The sequence below is a fragment of the Protopterus annectens genome, chromosome 1.part0 (genome assembly GCF_019279795.1).
Source record: "Protopterus annectens isolate FY-2018-M chromosome 1.part0, PAN1.0, whole genome shotgun sequence".
Lineage (NCBI taxonomy): Eukaryota > Metazoa > Chordata > Ceratodontiformes > Protopteridae > Protopterus > Protopterus annectens.
This window is the reverse complement of record NC_056725.1, coordinates 1,860,728,431-1,860,748,725: the sequence shown is the minus strand read 5'-3', so window position 1 is coordinate 1,860,748,725 and position 20,295 is coordinate 1,860,728,431. Positions and strand designations below refer to the sequence as shown.

The 20,295-nt window shown below is 37.0% G+C and overlaps 1 protein-coding gene across 1 annotated transcript in view; it reads left to right on the top strand.

Moving 5' to 3' along the window:
• The window catches only part of EGFLAM (EGF like, fibronectin type III and laminin G domains), a 1,039,379-nt gene that overhangs the window by 169,717 nt on the left and 849,367 nt on the right, over window positions 1–20,295 (top strand). The window lies entirely within an intron of this gene.

The following is a 20,295-nucleotide window of genomic DNA, read 5'->3' as shown; positions in this document are numbered from 1 at the left end:
AAAACTTCTAAATTATCAAGACGTTCAAGCCATCCTCTCATCCTACAAAAAGTTAAAGCATTTTACTTGGAACACTCATTCAATCTCCATCTCCCAGGATCTTCCCCAAGAAATCAAGGAAAAGCACCATAAATTATCTCCTTACTATGCGGATCTTATCTCACGCAAAATCAAGTTCCAAATAAGGTTTCCAAGTACTTTGTCCTTTTATCATAAAGATATTAAATATACAATGGTCTCTCCCAAGGAAGCTGATCCTATTTTTCTAAAATTTTTTGGATCGGCTCCGGTTGCCTAAATGAGCTGTCTGCAATAATAATTCTCTTACCGGAGAATGTTTATGGTAATTCCGGCCAAATAAAACTGTTCTCAATTCAGTTTCTTACCTTGCGATGTCTATAAAAAGTAATTAAAGCTCATAAGTTAATTCAGCTACTCACCTACAAGCCCCAGGAATGTTAAATACAACTTAGGACAACCAGGGGGACCCTTGAGTGGTGGCAAGTTCAACGCTGATTAACAGGTACTCCTAATCAAGCAGGAAGTAGGAATAAGAAAATTCTTCCTACTGATTTGGCTTGCCCAACATGACACAATGGAGTCTGGTATGCCTCCTGTCTAGCATTTCTTTAAAGAATGCTCTCGGTCTGGGACGCTGGCGGAAACTGTCTTGGTCTGCAAAGTATGCAACTCTAAAACCAAACACATTCTCAGCAAAGCCTTGCTATTTGTGAAGGTGAGAACTGTTTTGAACATGTGGGTCTAGCTTCAAGATGAATGAACAAAATACACTCTCCCTTAGACCAATCCCCGCAAGTACACCCTTTTGTAAAAATCTCTGCTGTGCGGTGGATTACGTTCCAAATCTGTTAAAGGAACCGTGACTAATTTTGTCATCCTTTTTTTCTCTTTAGATACATACTGTCTAGAATTTATATTCATTTGAGAAAGTAAGCTACTGACCAACACTCCAAACTATTTTAAGCAGCTGATTTACAAGGGGGGTTTTGGTAACTATATATGTTAGATTACTTCAGAGGCTGGCAAACTGAACACAGGCAGAATTCCCTGCTGACGTCAGTTAAGACAGCCATTGAAGTTCATTTCCTTTTCGTGTTGTATCAGACACAGAACTGAGGTGTGAAGTCACCTGCACATAAACATACGGCACGATGTGCTGTCTGATTCCCGTTTTAGCGCCTCCCGACTGGATCGCTCTAATAAAGATGAGTAATCTCTGTGGGGCGAATGTGAACTAGTATGCCTCTTTCCAATCCCCCCAGATGAAAAAAGTCACTCATTTATCAGTGGCCTGATGCTCAGGCGCAATGTAATGCCTTAGGCTTCTAGGAAAAGCCCAATGCAAATTAACCTGACATAAAGGTCATAAATCCAGTTGAGGACATTTATGTCAACAGTCATAAGTGACTGGGAAAGGCAGTTTTTCCTTTTGTGTTTTAAAGTTTTCTGCATTTCTTACTGTGTGTTATAATCACTTGGACAGCACCATAAGGTATTACTGTAGCATTTGTATTGTTGGTTTTGTACTAATGTTATTCTGGGACATTTCTTGTCATCAATACAGCAGTAAATCAGGATATAACCTGAGAGAAGGCAATGAAAATCAAATGTATTAATCAATATCTGACTATTTTTAAATAGATATTCTTCTGTATATTTTATTAGACACCTTCTGCTTGATCAGTTATTTGATACCAGTGTAAGTAGTTGCTTAATTAGTTCCCCTGCCTTATATCTATTTTATGAATGGGCTCAACAACTAAGCACTTGTTTATTCTCTGTAGCTGGTAGAATCCTCAGTAGAAGCTAGCTGGATTAGATAAGAAGGGTTAAAGATGACATCTTTTGGAAATGACTCAAAGATGCATATATTTTGTAAATACTGTTTTAGTTCTGTTACTCTTGTTTACTACATAATTATGTTAAAGTCATGTTTTCCTATTTTCTATTTTGCTGTGTCTCTCTTAAATATAGGGGTTAAGTGGGTAGTCACTTGTGTAGTTTTGAGAGAGTCTTGTGCTGCGTTTTTATTAGCTGTCACACACAATTCTAATCTACGGATCAAGGTTGAGCCACTTATTAATCCATTCTTCTCTAGTCACTCTATAAACCCAACAATTTAACTCTTAGTCCCCTGAAGTATAGATAAGGCCTGGAACATTATCTCCTGGAATGTCAGTAGACTCCAGGATGAAAAAAAAGAAATTTACTAATGCACCTACTGACTAAATCAGTATCAGATATTTGTTATATTCAAGAATCACATACGATTAATGAAGACTGGGGCAGGGAAAATGTTAAATAAAAAAATCAGAATTCAATACACAGGAGGTTCAGATTCAAAAGTTTACTAGTGTACACCAGGAGGCAAAAAAACATACAAGTACAGAATTTTGTCTGACATGATGCAGGAAGTACAGAATATTTTATAGTGTTTGCATTCAAGTTATGCCCACCTTACTGACATGGTTAGTCACAAGGCATCTACATCACTTTTACTAACAGTATTCTATTCATCTAATAATGCTGATGCAGTACATTTAAAAAAACTTTTCCTTTAGATACAATACGGCCTTGCTATCCAGCTGGCCAGTCATAATGTCTTTCTGTAAAGTTACTTCTTAAAGGTCTCATATCAGTTCGAATACAATAGCAGATTCAGACTTTAAATTCACCTCTTTGTTCACTGTTTCACTTTCTCACCAGCTGTGTTCTTATCTTACAGGGACAAATTACTACATCAGGAAAGGAAGATCCAAGGACAAGTTATCTTATCAGGAAGAAGCGGAAGACTTACACATTTTAATTTCCTGACCCAGCAGATAATCACTTATGAAAAGCATAACATTAAGCTTGCTGAGCTGGCAGCTGCCAGGGTCAGGGGCAAAGCACACTGCAGTTTCAGAAGCTACTTGCATTTACACATGAATTTATCCCTTCTGTTATATGATTAATAGAATAAAATGCATTATAAACTACCTTGCTTTTAAACTAGCATTTCACATATATTTAAATACATATTTTTCTAACATTTTCCCCTATTAATACTTTTTATTCTATTTTGAAGTATGCATAGTGTCATTTCATCTCCTAGCCTTTCCCACTCAGGATTTTCAGCTAGGTGAGTCATTTAATCTATACTTCAGAAAAAGTGTCATCTGAAATCAATCTTTCAATTTCAATATCTTGGTAGAAAGTTTCAGTAACAGATACATCAACAAAATCTTTGATTAATCTTTTCATGCAGGGAATTCCACAGCAAACACATGCTCCTATTAGGAGTATACCCACACAAATAGCAATTAGAATGTTCATTAGGATGGAACCCCACCCCTCAAACAGATTCTGGAAGAAGTCCGTCAGTGGGTTTGGGCCTGGTTCAGTCATGGCTGATACCTCTAGGTGATTATTTATCTCATGGCGATTGTCAGGGATGAAAGCACAGCATTCTTCTTTTATAAGCGCGCACGTACCACCTCTCGCCGCTAGGGTGAAGTCAAGAGCCATCCGATTTTGTAGCACAACAGTTCTCATTGCATTCAGTTCATCAGTCACCAATTCTAGGGCGGAAAAAGTTGCATTACTCATTACTTCGAGAAGTTTCGACAACTTCCTCAGCTCCCAGATTGATTTGACTGCTCCATAGGCTGGTAGTATTCCTGCCCAGGATATAACACTGTCACCCAAGTCCATATGAGTCAATTCACTTTTGTCTTTTACTGAATTATGATCTTTCCAACCAGCATTGATCTTCCCAACTGGATTCACAGGTTTCTTAACTGGACCTTCAAATTTTCGAGCTGTTTCCCTTACGTTTTGTATCTTACCCAAAGGTAATTCTGCAGTATGTCTTATTACTGGAACCAGATAACCCAAAAAACAACTGCCGGACCAATTCTCAGGTAACCATTTATATGCCTTTTTCCCACAAATAAAATAACAGTTTTCTACTTTAGTACTAATATGCATCAGCCCTGCATGAAACATTTTCTGATCTATAACTGACAATTGTTTAAACAAAACAGGGTTTTGTCGTACTTCATTCAATGTTGTTTTCATTGTGCTCAAATATGAATCATAGTTAGTTAGTATTACAAACAGTACCTCCACTTTTAACTTCAATGTAACACTTGTAGGATACCGTAATATTACAATTACTCCATCCTACTTGGAGGGTATCGTTTTTAAAAAAGCACACAATTCCCTTTTGTGTAACAGGTAAAAATAATGCTATTTTGTCTTGTGATCTCACAGTTCCTGTGTCGAAAAGTAAATTCTCCCAAGTCTCATTTATCCCCAAAGGGACAGAGGACATTATCAATCCTCCATATGCTGTTGGTATAGCTGTACAAACCCAGCAATTTGAAATGTTCATAGTCTCTGCATACACACGTTTCATGGCCAGGTATGTGTTAAAATTTGGATGCCAGTCTATAGACGTTTCATCACGCCTTCCCACTTTCACTTGTGTGGTTGTGTGTAGGATGAACCACAGCAAGAGAAAAATTGTCACAATTACAGTTAATAAATGTACACACAACAAAATGATTATGCAACATCTCTGGGGTTGATCTAAACTTCTATTCGCTTTGCTTTTGGCCATCTCGGTCTGGTTGTGTATCAGTCTCAAAGTTTTTATCAAGTTGAAAGTTTTTTACTGCTTTACAATGAGTCAAATGATCCCAGGACGTCCTCTCAGCTACTCTGACTGCAGTAGGCGTTGCCAACAGAACCTGGTATGGACCTTCCCACTTTGGACTCACCCAGTTTTTCCTTTTCGTCACTTTCAGCCAGACCCACGACCCTGGGGCCAAGACTGCTTCCACCGGTCTGGTCTGTTCCTTATCTGAAAAAGAGTTAAACTGCAAAACAGATTTATTCCTTAACAATTTTTTCATATATTCTGCTAACGAACTGTCAGCCTCCTGCTCTGCAGGCATGAGAGCTTTCCACTGAGGCACATAATATGCTCTCCCGAAAACCATTTCAAAGGGAGTCAAACCCTTTACATTTGGAACCGTTCTCATACCCAGCAGTGCTAAAGGCAGACAGTATATCCAATTCTTTTGGGTCTCCTCTACTAGCTTCCTAAGCTTACTTTTTAGGGTACCATTGTACCTTTCCACCAGTCCTGCTGACTGTGGGTGGTAGGCACAATGGTTCTTTAAGGAGATACCAAAAAATCTCCCAAGCTGGTGAATCATCTGATTCACAAAATGTGTGCCATTGTCACTATAAATCCTCTCTGGAATGCCAAATCTAGGGATTACTTCTTTTATCAGGGCTTTTGCCACTGTTGCTGCATCTGGGTTTTTGGTTGGAAAAGCTTCTACCCATTTAGAAAACATGTCTACAATAACTAAACAAAACTTCTTCCCTTCACATTTATTCAATTCTATGAAATCCATACAAATAGTATGGAACGGGTATGGTGGTATAGGAAAACTTCCTTGCTTGGTTTTAAATGCTCCTTGTGCATGGTGCTTGTTACAAGTATGACAAGCTGCACAAAAGTTTTTTGTGTAGTTTATGTATCCATATGTTTGGAATATTCGATTTACTAACTGTACCATCCCCCCTGTTGAGACATGGCACTGCCCATGGCTCAACAAAGCTGCATATCTAAATAAATTAGATGGCAATATCGGTTTTCTTTCTTTGGAAATGTACAGTCCATTCTCAAAAATTGCACCTCGTTTTACCCATTTTTGTTTTTCTGCTTTTGTAGTAAGCGTCTGCATTGTTTTTAACATGTCTAAATCTAAAATCTCAGAGTGTTGTAATTCCTCATTTAAAAGTAAAGTTTCTGAGTCTGAGGCTGCTTGCTTTGCAGCTGCATCAGCTCGTGCATTACCCTTTTGAAATCTTAACCTGTTGTTTTGTATGAGCTACACATTTACAAATAGCTACTTTGGTAGGTAACTGAATAGATTCTAATAGCTCCAAAATAAATTGCACATGATTAATAGGTTTTCCACTGGATGTAATCATTCCTCTATTTTTCCATTGTTGTGCAAATACATGTACTGTAGAAAAAGCATACTGACTGTCAGTATATATGTTTACACACTTGTTTTTTGCTAAAGTACATGCTCTCGTCAAAGCTGTCAACTCTGCTGCTTGTGCAGATAAGTTGTGTGGTAAGGATTGAGCTTCTAAAATTTCAGTGTCTGTAACTACTGCATATCCCACCAGATTCTTCCCTGTAGGACCCCTTCTGCATGAGCCGTCCACATAATATGTCACCTCAGCATTATCCAAGGGCATATCTGTAAGATCTTGTCTAGGTAAAGCTAACTGTTCAATTTCCTGCAGGCAGCTGTGTGGTGTGCCCTCCGCAGGAGTTGGAAGTAATGTTGATGGATAAATTTGTCGTACATCGTTCAATTGTCATATGAGGTTGGCTCAGCAGTATAGTCATACATGAAAGATGTCTAGCAGGAGAAAGGTATGCCATTTTCTCTTGTAGTAAAATTATTGCAACTGCATGAGGCACTCTCAATGTGAGAGGGTGAAATAACACCACTGAGGCCGAAGCCTGTACTGCCATTGCGGCTGCAACTACTGCTTGTACACAGTGAGGCAAAGATCACGCCACTGGGTCTAACTGTGATGAATAGTAAGTTATGGGGCGTTGCTTGTCCCCATGTTGTTGCGTCAATACTGACGTCATGTACCCTTGCTTACAATCTACGGTCTGAAAAAAACGTTTGTGATAATTTGGAAGTCCTAAAACTAATGAAGAAGCTATCAACTGCTTCAACCTGCAGAAAGCCGTTTCTGCTTCTGTTGTCCATTGTAAAATATCTTGTGCTGCCATTGGTGTCATATATCAAATCAGTCAGTGGAGCAGATTCTAAAGCATAATTTGGTATCCAGCTCCGACAAAAATTAGTTGTACCTAAGAAAGACATCATTTCTTTCTTGGTTGTTGGTTTGGGTGCTTGCAAAATTGCTGTTTTTCTTTCCTCATCTAGTATTCTACCTTCATTGGATATTACATATCCCAAGTATCTAACTTGTTTTCTCCAAAGTTGTAACTTACTTTTGTTTACTTTGTGTCCTTGTATTGCTAAAATTTAAATACTGCTACAGTATCCTCCCTGCACTATTGCTCAGTGTGGTCTGCTAGCAAGATGTCATCTACATAAAGTAGAATTTGACTACCTCCCAGTGGGGTAAACCCTGCCAGGTTGCTAGCCATTTCTTGTGCAAATATTGTTGGGCTCTCACAATATCCCTGTGGTAGTCGAGTATATGTATACCTTTTACCCTGAAATGTAAATGCAAACCAATATTGACTATCAGGATGTATAGGTATTGAAAAGAAAGCATTGCTAATATCTACCACAGAGAAATACTTCTGTTGCGGTTCTAAATCATTTAACAAGGTATGTGGGTCTGGCACTGTAGGTGCTCTAGGTATTACTGCATTATTTACAGCTTGTAAATCTTGTACCATCCGCCATTCCCCGTTTGCTTTTTTAACAGGAAATAGGGGTGTATTACATGGTGAATCAGGAGATTCTACCAGTACTCCTTCTTTGAGTAATGCTGCTATTATAGGCTTAATTCCTATTTCTGCATCCTTTCTCAAAGGGTATTGTCTTTTCTGTGGTCTAAAAGCTGACTTTGGGGTAATTGTAACTGGTCCTGCTGTTTGAATAAGTCCTACATCTGACTTGCCTGTTGACCACAGAGTTGTTGGAATTTCACACAAGGCCTTTTCTTCTTCTTCTAATAAAAATGCTAATCAGCTGTCCTCGCTAGATTGCAAGTGTACAGCTGGATGTGTCTGTGTCAACCAATTCAGTTTTTGTTTTTGTATCCCTTGTCCTGACAGTTCTAAATCAGTCTGTTTCTCCCATCTTGTTACTTTTTCTCCTAAGTCTGCCCATTTAACACTTTTGTTCTTTGTCAGGCTGACATGTGGCAACCGATTTGATCTATACAATGCAAGGAATTCTTGAGGTAATGAACAGCTAACTACACTGTTCCCCTCTGTATCCCAGTACAAAGTACACAAAACCAATCTAGTTGCACGATTTCTAAACAGTTCTTGCTCATACTCTCTATCAGGTCCTGGTGTAGTACAGTAGTATAGAGTACAGTGTAACAAATGCTGTTGATCAGTGTCAAGGGAGGGGGCTTTACTGATGGCTACGTTCATCAGTTCCTCGGTCACTGCCCCTGGACCAGTTGTGACTAGGTCCTGGCTGTACCAATAAAAGGTTTCACCCTCCGATCGTACTACAAAGGTATCCATTTGTCTCTGTGCCTCCATACCTTGTACAGTTGGAACTACTGCTATGCCAAATATCTGCATAAGGTCCCTGCCCAATAGGTTTACTGGACACTTTGCAGAAACAACTACTTTACTTCTCTGGGTCATACCTGAAACAGGGTCAGTTATTGCTATATCATGGGAGAGTGGCTCCCTGTATAGCTGTCCGTTTGCTGCTTTTACTAATATATAATCAGGTGATTCGGAATGTTCTGGTAACTTGGAGGGGTGTATCAAAGTCCGTGATGCTCCTGAGTCACACAGAAATTTGACTTCCCTTCCCTCCACCAGAAGTGTCACTTCTGGTTTTGTATCTGCTAGGTAGAGCTCCAGGCTCAACAATGCTAAATCTAAAATTTCATTTCCATTTTCATCTAAGTCAATTTGTACTTCCTCTACTCCTTCTACTACATTGGCATTTGTTTTTTCTATTCTAGCTGTTACTGGTGATTCCTGACTTTCATATGATGTATCCTCACTATCATATAGTCAGTCCTCATCCCCTTTATCTTCCGTCGTTGCTTTCTTATTTTGTTTACAGTCCCTAGCTAGATGCCCTTTCTTTCCGCACTTGAAGCATTCACCTCTCTTTTTCCTCTCTTCAAAATCTTCTGATCATTTATCAGACTGCTTGTTTCCCTGGGCATTCTTCTTGCCCTTTTTACCTGACTGCAATACAAATACTTCAGCTCCATCCTCAGCAGTGAAGACTTGCGCCTTCTTTTTCTTTTTACTATTAAAATGTCTCTCAGCATGTCTAGCGTATTCGAGTAAGGCTTGTAGCCTAGAAACACACCAGCAGTCAGATTCCACCAAAGTTCTTTATTCCATCAACGATCTGGTACCTCGGCTATTCGCCTTCAAAGGATCACATTACAAGTTTCAAAATGAACTCATTTTATACTATTTAACTAATTAGTTAATTCATGAGTTAATTCAATTGTATTTCAAAATTTAAAGTGACCTTTATATATAAAATATGACATTTACTTATTTTGGTCTATTTAAATTATTTTAAACCATTTTATACTTTTAAACCATTTTATACTTTTATAATATGACTATTCAGCACATACAAATAAAACTCATTTAATATATGTATATAGAAAATATTACTTCAAAATGTAAATATACACATAACAAACTTGATTATTTATTTATATAAAAATATATCTAAGAATTAAATCCATATTAATGATTGTAAAATAATTTACTATCCAAGTGATATATTTACATGTCATCTACTAAATATTAGTAAAAAAATATATGTGCAAAAATATGCCTTTGTACATTATTACAGGCCCAGCTCCTGATTTAAACCAAATGGTTTCAATGTTTTATATTTAAGTATCATCCTTGTTTCCAATTCTAGTAGTTTACCTACTACATCATCTCCTTTACAGACAAAAGGTCTTCCCAATATACAAAATCTCAAACTATCACTACAACCATCATGAATGTCCATGAAATGCTTGGCAACCGGACTAAGGGAATTTAGATTTCTTATGTCCTTTAGGTGTTCTAAAATTCTAGTTTTTATCATTCTTTTAGTTTGTCCTATATACCAAATGTCCTTGCATGAGCAACCTAATATATATACTACACTAGTAGACTTACAGTTAAAAAAGTGTTTAGGAATATGAGGTATATTATTAATAACTTCAATATTGATAACCCTATTGCATATACTGCATGAACCACATGCAAAAGTGCCCACCCTAATAGGGTTAGATCCAATATGCTGTAAAAGATTGTTATTTAAAATTTCTCTCAGATTTTTTCCCCTTTTGAATGAAAAATTAACATAGTTAGGGAATAGCTCACCAATGCTATCATCTTCACAGATTATATACCAAAATTTTCTAACTACTGAGACTAATATATCAGAAAAGGGAGAGAATTTGGTTATAAAGAATACTTTCTCAGCATTATTCTTTACACTGATTTCCCTTTTATTTTAATAAATTGTGGTGTTGTCCCTACTACTTATTAATCTTATGTTATTAATCACACTATCCCTACATTTCAATAATTGATTATATTCATATCCTCTTTCCAATAGTCTCATAAATACTATATGTAATTCTTCATCTATATCTTCCTTAACACTGGTGTGAGCCCAAATTCTTTTAAATTCCCCATATGGTAGGGCATTTATAAGATGCAAAGGGTGCATGCTTATAGCATGTAAGAACATATTTACTGAAGTCTCCTTCCTAAATGGTCTAAATTCAATTTTGTTTTCCTTCTCAAATAAAGTTAAATCTAGAAAATTAATCTCATTTCTATTAATCTCATACGAAAATTGTAAATTATGTTCATTATTGTTAAATACTTCAAAAAAAATCTAAAAATTCAGATATGTCCCCCTTACAGATGAAAATGAGATCATCTATAAAGCGCTTATACAAAACTACTTTGTTCCTAAAAAAATTAGTCGAATAAATGAATTTTTTCTCAAAGTAGTCCATATAGATGATGGCATATGATGGTGCATATGCTGCACCCATTGCAGTGCCCTTAACTTGCAAATAATATTCATTACTAAACAAAAAATAACTGTGAGTTAAACAAAACTCTAACAAAGTAATAAGAAGATTCGTTCTTGGTCCCTCACCCATCATATTTTGTATGGATTCCAAGCCCCATTTGGTATTAATATTGGTGTATAAGGACTTAACATCGACAGTGATCCAATAATAGTCATAACTCCAGTTAAGATTCAAAATGTTATTAATTAAATCCTGTGTATTCCTAATGTGAGCTGTTACCTTATATAAATACATCTTTAACTGAGAATCCAAAAACAGATTAACACTTTCCAAAAAAGAACCAATTCCAGAAATAATAGGTCTACCTGGAGGTTCTTCCAAATTCTTGTGGATTTTAGGTAATGCATACATAATAGGTGTTCTTGGTTTTTGAATATATAACTTTTTAACATCGGTGTGCATAAAACCCAAACGCTCACCTTTTTCCAATAAGAATAACAGCTCATCATTAAATGACAAAGTAGGGTCACTGTCCAATTTCTTATACTCTTCAGAGTTCAATAACAATTTATTCACCATATTGCAATACTTATTTCTGTCCATTATAACCCAGTTTCCACCTTTATCAGCAGGTTTAAAAATATACTCATTTTTGAGTTTTTTCAAAGCTTTTAAAGCCTGCCATTCATCACTACTTAAATTGAAACATTTTTTCTTTTTACAAAATTCATTGAACAAAAGTTCAATTTCTCTCAAAAGAATTTTTTGAAAGGTGGAAACAGCAGGTACAGAGATATAAGGCATGAAAGTATTAACTTTTTTAAGTTCCGGTAACATTAGTCTACCATAGCCAGTTAAAAAATTAACATTTTCAACATTTTCAGCATTAAATAAATCACTACTAACATCAATTATATCTGGTTCAAGCTCATAATTGTAAATGGACAAGTTAAACAAATCTTCATCTATTTCCGAATCACTGGTTTCCTCATTAATAGTTTGAATACAAGTATTAGATTTTTCCATTTTGAAAAAATAAACTCTGAGTAAAAGCTTTCTAATAAAGCATTTAACCTCAAAATAAATGTCAGCTAACGACGGAAAAAATGTAGGAACAAACTTGCTTCCTTTATGTAAAACACTTAACATCTCAGAGTTTAGTGTTAATTTAGACAAATTAACACAATAGAAAGGAAGTTCATTGAAAGTTACTGTGAACGAACCTTCATTTAAGTTTGTTTCTCCCTTTCCTTCCATTCCTCCCGTTTCTTCCCCTATTCGGGTCGTTGTTTTGAAAGTTCATATTTTCGCTGTTACAGCTACCAGACCCTGTGGTAACCTCCCGATTAGAGGTTCTGTTAGCCGTTGTTGTTTCAGCAAAAGAAACATTTTTGGCAATACTACCCTCCACAGAAGAAGCCGATGATGCTGACAGTCCTCTCCGTTTAGAGCTACTACTCCAAGCTCTGCCCCTTGACCTGTTACGTGTCTTACACATGGGTTCGCGTTGCCAATTAAACAAAACACCAGTTTCGTAATCTCTAAGATCACGAACTAGTTTGTTTCTTTTGCGTTGTACAATGTCTGTTTCCAGTTTGTTTATTTTTTCATTTATAGCTAACATTTGAGTACCGTAATTCAGTTCAGCTGCCAAACTTCCCTGTAAAACCATTATCTCATGTTTAATTTTCTCATGATTGCGTTGGTTGCGCTTAACCAAAATGTTAAGCCAACCAATGGTACAGGATAGCGACACCTGTTTCCATTCATCAAATAAGTCTGTTTCTTCATCAGTAAACGGGGCTGCTGGCAGCTTTTCTATCCGCAGACCCCGTGGAGTAATGTTAAGACTGATGTATTTCTCAAGCAAACGAGTGTCAAAGTACAAGGCTATTTCCTTAGACATTAGTTTAGTGAGTTCAATAAAACGCTCATCAGCAGCGTCATTACCTCCGATGTTCCATGGATCCAAATGGGAATACCTCTTGTCACGTTCAGTAAGAAAATTCGAAAACAAAAATGAATCAGCTGGACTGCTCTGTTCAGAGCTCGTACTACGAAGCGACATGGTATTAATTAAGTAAATGTCCAGATAATAGAACAGGTAGCCTCCCTGTTCGATGATCTATCATATGCTTCGTAATGAAGCTACTAATAGGTGCAATGCAACCTTTCAAAAATGCATTTTTTAATTGTTGTTCATACGGGGAATCAGTTGTTTGGTTCTCAGGAACCGACATACTGCTATGATTATTAAAGCATTCTAATAATCTAGCATAATATCCATCTATTGTCTCATTTTCCTGTTGTATGCATTGATTAATGCAAGTCCAGTCTGCTCTAGGTTTCCATTTCTCAGAGATTCTGTCTGTCAGACCTTTCACTCTGTTGTCTAACTCTGCGTCACTATGTGGGAGTGGCCTAAGTTCTGCATTACGAGGATTCCAGGTGCCACAAATCATGTGCCAATCTGGACCTATAATTTGTCTTACTACTTTTTCTACTTCTTCCCCATTCAAGTGGTAACTTAACCTCATGCCTTGTAAATCTTCTAAAAATTTCGTAAAATTAACTTTCGGATGGGGGATTCCCTCAGTAGCCTTCCGGATATCTTCCGGTGTCCATGGTCTATATACTAAGAGTGTTGGATCCTGCCCTTCCTGTCCTGCCTGAGGATTTGGAACCTCTATAAGTGGGCATATTTCTTCCTCACTCTCATCCTGTAGATTTCTCTCTCTCTGGTATAATTCTGTGTCCCTATGTGTTTTATGTGTTCGGGACCTAGTCTCAATAGGATCTCTAACAAATGGTTGTGGTCTTACTGAAACTTCAGGATAACGCGGAGGTGGACCAGCCTGTCCACTCGCTTCATATCCTGAAAAGGGTAAGGGAGGGGGCAAGGGAGGAGGAGGAGGCGCTGTAGCTATTACCAAGTTATTATCCTCTTTGTCTAAAAATAATGTTTTTGAATTTTTAAGCTTCTGTTCCCTACGATTTGCTTCCTCAATCCACCTGTGTGCTTGAGGTATGCCTAGTTGGCGTTGCTTTTTTGTCTGACCTCCTGCATCAGATTTAAGCTGTTTAAGGAGTTTAACTAGTGTAAGTTTATCTAGTTTACCATCAAATTCATATTTGTTAACCCATTTCGTATAATACCTAACATTATCAGCACGCTGTAATTGCATGTATTTTGCGTCTTCGGTTAGGGGCGGATCTCGCGAGGTTTTAGTGCACTGATTACCCATGTCAAAGAAAATGTTACGTAACCCTTTTTTATCACGTGATGTCAATTTCTTAGTTCCTGTTTACAGTTTATCTAGAATAACTGTCTACCTTATTCTGTTACCCTGATCTATGACAAAATATACAGTCCTTCCTTTTGTCCCTGATATGCAAAACAAATCTTGACAATAATATACTGAAACCTAGTCCCTGATCTAAAACAGAAAAAAAGGCAAATTCTTCCTACCCGAGCCTCCTGGTCTTGAAAATGGTCAAATTCCACTCTTCGGCCACAGATCAGAAAGTGGCCAGCCTCTTTACACACGACAATTCAGTCGGAGGTCTTTTCACTCAAGAAGAACCATTTTGGTAACTTCTCCTGCGCAGTATTCGACCACCGATACACTCTGATCTGCAGCTTACCAAGGGAAATCTGGCTCGAAGGACCAAACTGTTAAATAAAAAATCAGAATTCAATACACAGGAGGTTCAGATTCAAAAGTTTACTAGTGTACACCAGGAGGCAAAAAACCATACAAGTACAGAATTTTGTCTGACATGATGCAGGAAGTACAGAATATTTTATAGCGTTTGCATTCAAGTTATGCCCACCTTACTGACGTGGTTAGTCACAAGGCATCTACATCACTTTTACTAACAGTATTCTATTCATCTAATAATGCTGATGCAGTACATTTAAAAAAACTTTTCCTTTAGATACAATACGGCCTTGCTATCCAGCTGGCCAGTCATAATGTCTTTCTGTAAAGTTACTTCTTAAAGGTCTCATATCAGTTCAAATACAATAGCAGATTCAGACTTTAAATTCACCTCTTTGTTCACTGTTTCACTTTCTCACCAGCTGTGTTCTTATCTTACAGGGACAAATTACTACATCAGGAAAGGAAGATCCAAGGACAAGTTATCTTATCAGGAAGAAGCGGAAGATTTACACATTTTAATTTCCTGACCCAGCAGATAATCACTTATGAAAAGCATAACATTAAGCTTGCTGAGCTGGCAGCTGCCAGGGTCAGGGGTCAAAGCACACTGCAGTTTCAGAAGTTACTTGCATTTACACATGAATTTATCCCTTCTGTTGTATGATTAATAGAATAAAATGCATTATAAACTACCTTGCTTTTAATCTAGCATTTCACATATATTTAAATACATATTTTTCTAAAAGAAAAGAATAGGAAATGGATAAAAGACATTATTTTATTGGGATCCAGCTGTAACTCTAAGGGAGTAGCGACTATTATTAAAAACACATTTAAACCATCTATTATTGACGAAGATGCTGATCAGGAAGGTAGATGGTGTTACCTTATGTGCCTAACTCCACTTCTCGATTAAACCAATTCTATTCCTAAACATTTATGGACCATGCTCAGGACAACAGGGATTTATCTTAAAAGTGTATAATATGCTACTTAATTTCCCTAACCATTTTTCTATCCTTGGGGGAGATTAGAATACAGTAATTGACCCTAAAATGGACCGTTCTAATAAATCCAAAGCCTATAACACACAAGACTCCCTAGCTTTAATGGAATTAATCTCTGACTTTGATTTAGTCGACCCAATATCCTTTGATAGTCAGACCAGGAACAGCAACATTTACACATGCTTCTCGATGTGTCGTAATTCTTGGTCCTGCATAGATTTCTTTCTAATGTCTAGCACATTAACTAACTGGCAAATAAAATTTTCAACTGAACCTAGATTCTTTTCAGATCATTCAATGATTGCTTTAGGGATAAACTTTACACCTAACCCATCCCTAATTAATAGAGGTTTTAACTGGTCTCTGAACAGCGATATCTTGATAGACCCGACAGCTATGGAAGAGATTACCAATATTTTAAATGAATTCAACTCTGACTCTCATGACCTAGATATCCCATATAACGTTTGCTGGGCGGCATGTAAAACTGTTCTTAGGGGTATATTTATACAAAAATCCACCTACCTTAAAAAAAAGAGGAAAGAAAAGGAAAACCACCTAATCCCAGAGATTAATAATCTAGATAATAAACTTCAAGTGAATTACACCCTAGCTATGGAAAATTATATGATAAATAAACAGAGCTGTTTGAATTACACCAGTCCAATTACTCCTTTCAAGAATTAAGATTCCTAACTAAATATTCCGAATGGATTCAGACTTCCTCTAAAGAACTAGCTAGATTGATCAAAAATAAGCTTAATTCTCCCAGAATTGCCCTTATTCAACATCAGGATACATTTTATAAATCAGATGCTCAAATTATTCAACTATTTCACCAAGTGTATTCCAAAATTTATGCTAGCAGTAATCTTCAAACCGCATGTGCAGAGATGGAAAACTATCTTAACAACCTCACATTTCCAAAATTAAATGAAAACCAGAAAGTTTTCCTTTCTACTCCTCTGACTATCCAAGACGTTATAAAGGCCATTGAAAACCTTAAACTAGGGAAAGCTCCAGGTCCAGATAGCTATTCCCCAGCTTTTTACAAATCATTCATAGATATCTTAGCTCCCATCCTACTCAAACTATATGATTGCATAGCAAATAATGGCATTGTAGACCTCTATATTAACCAGTCAAAGACCATACTAATCCCCAAGAACAGTCTAGATAAATTGAACCTTAACAATTACATTCCAATCTCCCTCATGAATATTGACATAAAAATGTTACCTGCCATACTAGCTGAAAGACTTAAAAAAGTTATAAATTCCCTAATTTCTGTAGAACAAGCAGGTTTCATGTCTAGCAGATACACTTGGGACAAAACTTTAACTATGGAGACTATGATTAACCTTACCAAAAAGGATAGAAACCCAAGATATGCAATGATACTAGATGCATGCAAAGTATTTGACAGGGTCAATTGGAACTTTCTGTTCATAGTGCTATCTTACTTCGACATCCCCCCGAATTCGTCAACATCATCAAAATACTTTATAATAGCTCTTACACCCGCCTATATATAAACAAGCAATATTCACAGCCGATAAAAATCTCAAACGGCACTAGACAAGGGTGTCCTCTGTCCCCTCTTCTTTTCAATTTATATCTAGAACCTTTCTTCCTATCTATATTACAGAAAACATACCACTCAATCCCCAGAATTCTCAGTACCAGCACCAGCTTGACTGCATTTGCGGATGATCTGAACATTTACTTTGAACACCCCATGTCGGACACTAAAAAAATAATCACTTCCTTGAACACATTTGCTTATATCTCTGACTACCAAATTAACCAAGACAAATCATATATTTTCCCAATCAACCCTTTAGCCCATAGACAAAACTTTTTTCCAGACTCATGTTTCCACATAGTATACTCCTTCAAATATCTAGGAGTCTCTTATGATCACTCTTCTTCTTCTATTTTACATTCCAGCTTAACAAAAGTATGGACGGCTATTTCACAAGATATGTCTAGATGGCAACAGATGAAACTCCCTATTCTAGCTAAAACTTCTATCATTAAAATGAATATCCTCCCAAAGCTTCTATATCACCTCCATGCATCCCTCTCCTTCACTCCTAGTGCCTTTTTCACTAGAGTACATAAAGCATTTGTGAAATGCATATGGCACCCCAAATCTGTAAGAGTATCTTATCAAAGATTTATCCTTCCAAAAATCAAGAGAGGTCTTGCTATGCCTGATCTGCAACTATATTATAGAATTATGCACGCCAATAGAATAATTACAGTTGCCAATCATAACCCAAATTATGACACATGGACTGCCCTCTGGGTAAAAATGTGGCATAATCACGCCCTGAATAACAAATTTAACCCTAAAGCTCTCCCGTTTTTAAGTCCATCAACTCTCAAAGATTTAAAACTACAGCATACCTTAAAAGTCATAATCAAAACCTTTCAGGAGTTATTTAAATCCCTGAACCTAGAAAATGCACTTTCCCTTTTCTAGCCCATCCACCTTAACGCAAATCTCAAACTGAGCTGCAGCATGATAAATCTGACTGAATACCCCTTAATAAGAGAATACACACTATGGGATATCCATAAACATTGTCACTCATCACTAGCAGAACTTCGAATCCTCTTAAACTTACCTAAAAAATATATATCATTATTTTGAGGCAAATAAGGGAAATTATTATATATCTTCTTCATGGCCACACTATTACTAATTCTGACTGCAACCTGGTGGCCAAACTGGTAAAAACTTAGCCAGCAGGAAAAGTATGCTGTCCTCGTCATATAAACTTATTATCTCAATTCTATATCAAGGAAAAATTGTATACGCAGAATACTGGGATCATCAAGGGACAAATCTGTCAGTAGATCAGAAACTTTCAGCCATTAAATCCACACTTCTGTTTTCCCCATTCAAAAAGCTTACCTATACACAATTTATGGTTACCAACAACTTATACTTGACTCCAGTCCACTTAAACAAATTTGACTCAAATGTGTCCACCTCATATCCCTGCTGTTCCTATCCCCAGGCAGACATCATTCATATTTTATGGTTCTGCAGATATTCCCACAGTATTTGGTGCTCTCTCAAGGTGAGACTTGACAAAATTGGTTACCATAAATCAACCCTCTCCTGGGAAATAGCATTATTACATGTTACTAGCCTTAAAATACCTAAATTAAAATTACATATCTTAGTTACACTTTGTCTTTTAGTTAAATTTTTCATTACCAAACATTGGATAGACCGTTCTAAGATGTCCTGGAGAGGTTTTAGGGGGTTGGCTGTCAAATACATTACTTCTCAAAAACTTTTAATAACTAACCCCCATAAGCAGGCCTACTACCAGAAACTTTGGAGCTTCATATTTGAACTCTTGTCCAACAGCTAACAATTATGCTTATCCATTTCCTTTATCTTTCCCTGTTACCCCTATCCCGAGTTAAAGGTGGCTGAATTCTAAGGTTAATACTAATTCTCCTCCTATAACTGCTCCGCAAATATTAACTAAAGAGTAATATAGTGTCTGCGGTCATTATACCTATCCTCTTTCATCTAGGCTTACATTAAGTAAATTCACTGTGATTTTACTGTTCTTAAACCATGTACCCTCACACCTCCCACAGAGGATATTAGTCTTGTGCACTACCACTAAACTCCAGGAATGGATTTTTAAAATAAATAAATGCTAAAAAAAAATGGGGGAAGGGATTTGAATGGTGGACCCATGACACAAGACACCCCTGCATTAACCCTCTGCACTAACTGATAAAGTTAGTTCAAAAGAGTTTCTTTTAATATATGTTGAGGATATCAGGCATTACACAATAGCACAACATGTCATGATGTGAGAGGAAGAGGGCGAGAAAACATTAGGCATACCTCTCAATTTCATAGGATAACGATGTTTCCCTATTATGCATTTACTCAAGGATACGAAGTGTGAATCTTGAAGGTTTGGCATTAAGGACTGAATGTATACATCTCAGAATTTCTACAGCAGAGGCAGGGGAAAAGGAGGCATTGTAGATGTTCTGACAACAGGGACAGTATAGTGTGTGTGTGCGTGTGTGTGTGTGCGAGCGCGTGTGTGCGCGAGTGTGCGTGTGTGCATGTGTGTGTGCGTGCGCGTGTGCGTGTGCATGTGCGTGTGTGTTTTACAGACGGTTGCCTGTGCTAACATGATAAAGCTTCCATTGTTTACTTCAGGAAGTGCTGATCTGCACTTTGTGGTTTTGAACTGCCATAGCAGACTCTGATGTCTTCCCTCATTGCAAGTAATGTGTCTTTGAACTGGAAAAAACACATCTCAGAAATGGCTCCTTTTTGCCATGGACCACAAAACCCGCAGTGGGGCTCCTTAATAATCCTTGGATAGGTTTATTGAAGAATATCCAAGATATAAACATAATGTTGAAATATAGCTGATTCAAAGTTGTGATAAGCACTGCTCACTGAAGATGTTTTACAGATTTGAATGTTTTTCAGAATAATATTTAGAGTAATATTTTATAGGCTTTGCTTTTGTACTTTACTGCTAATATATGCTTTCTTTAAAAAAAGGATACAGTGGTATTGCTACAAGCTGACTAGGTTCTAATTTACAGCAAAAAGATAAGGTCACTGTTTCAGTAATGCATTCAGATGTCAGTTGTTTGCAATCTAGCAACACAGAGGTGCATCCTGTAGTGCCCAGCCACTTTTATATGGATAAACCACCATATGATGTTGGTTATTGGATGCAGTTCAGCAATGCCTTTTGAAATCCAGTCTTCCAAAATGGACTGCTGCCTTGCAAAGTTCAAGTTTATCAGATTCATTGAAC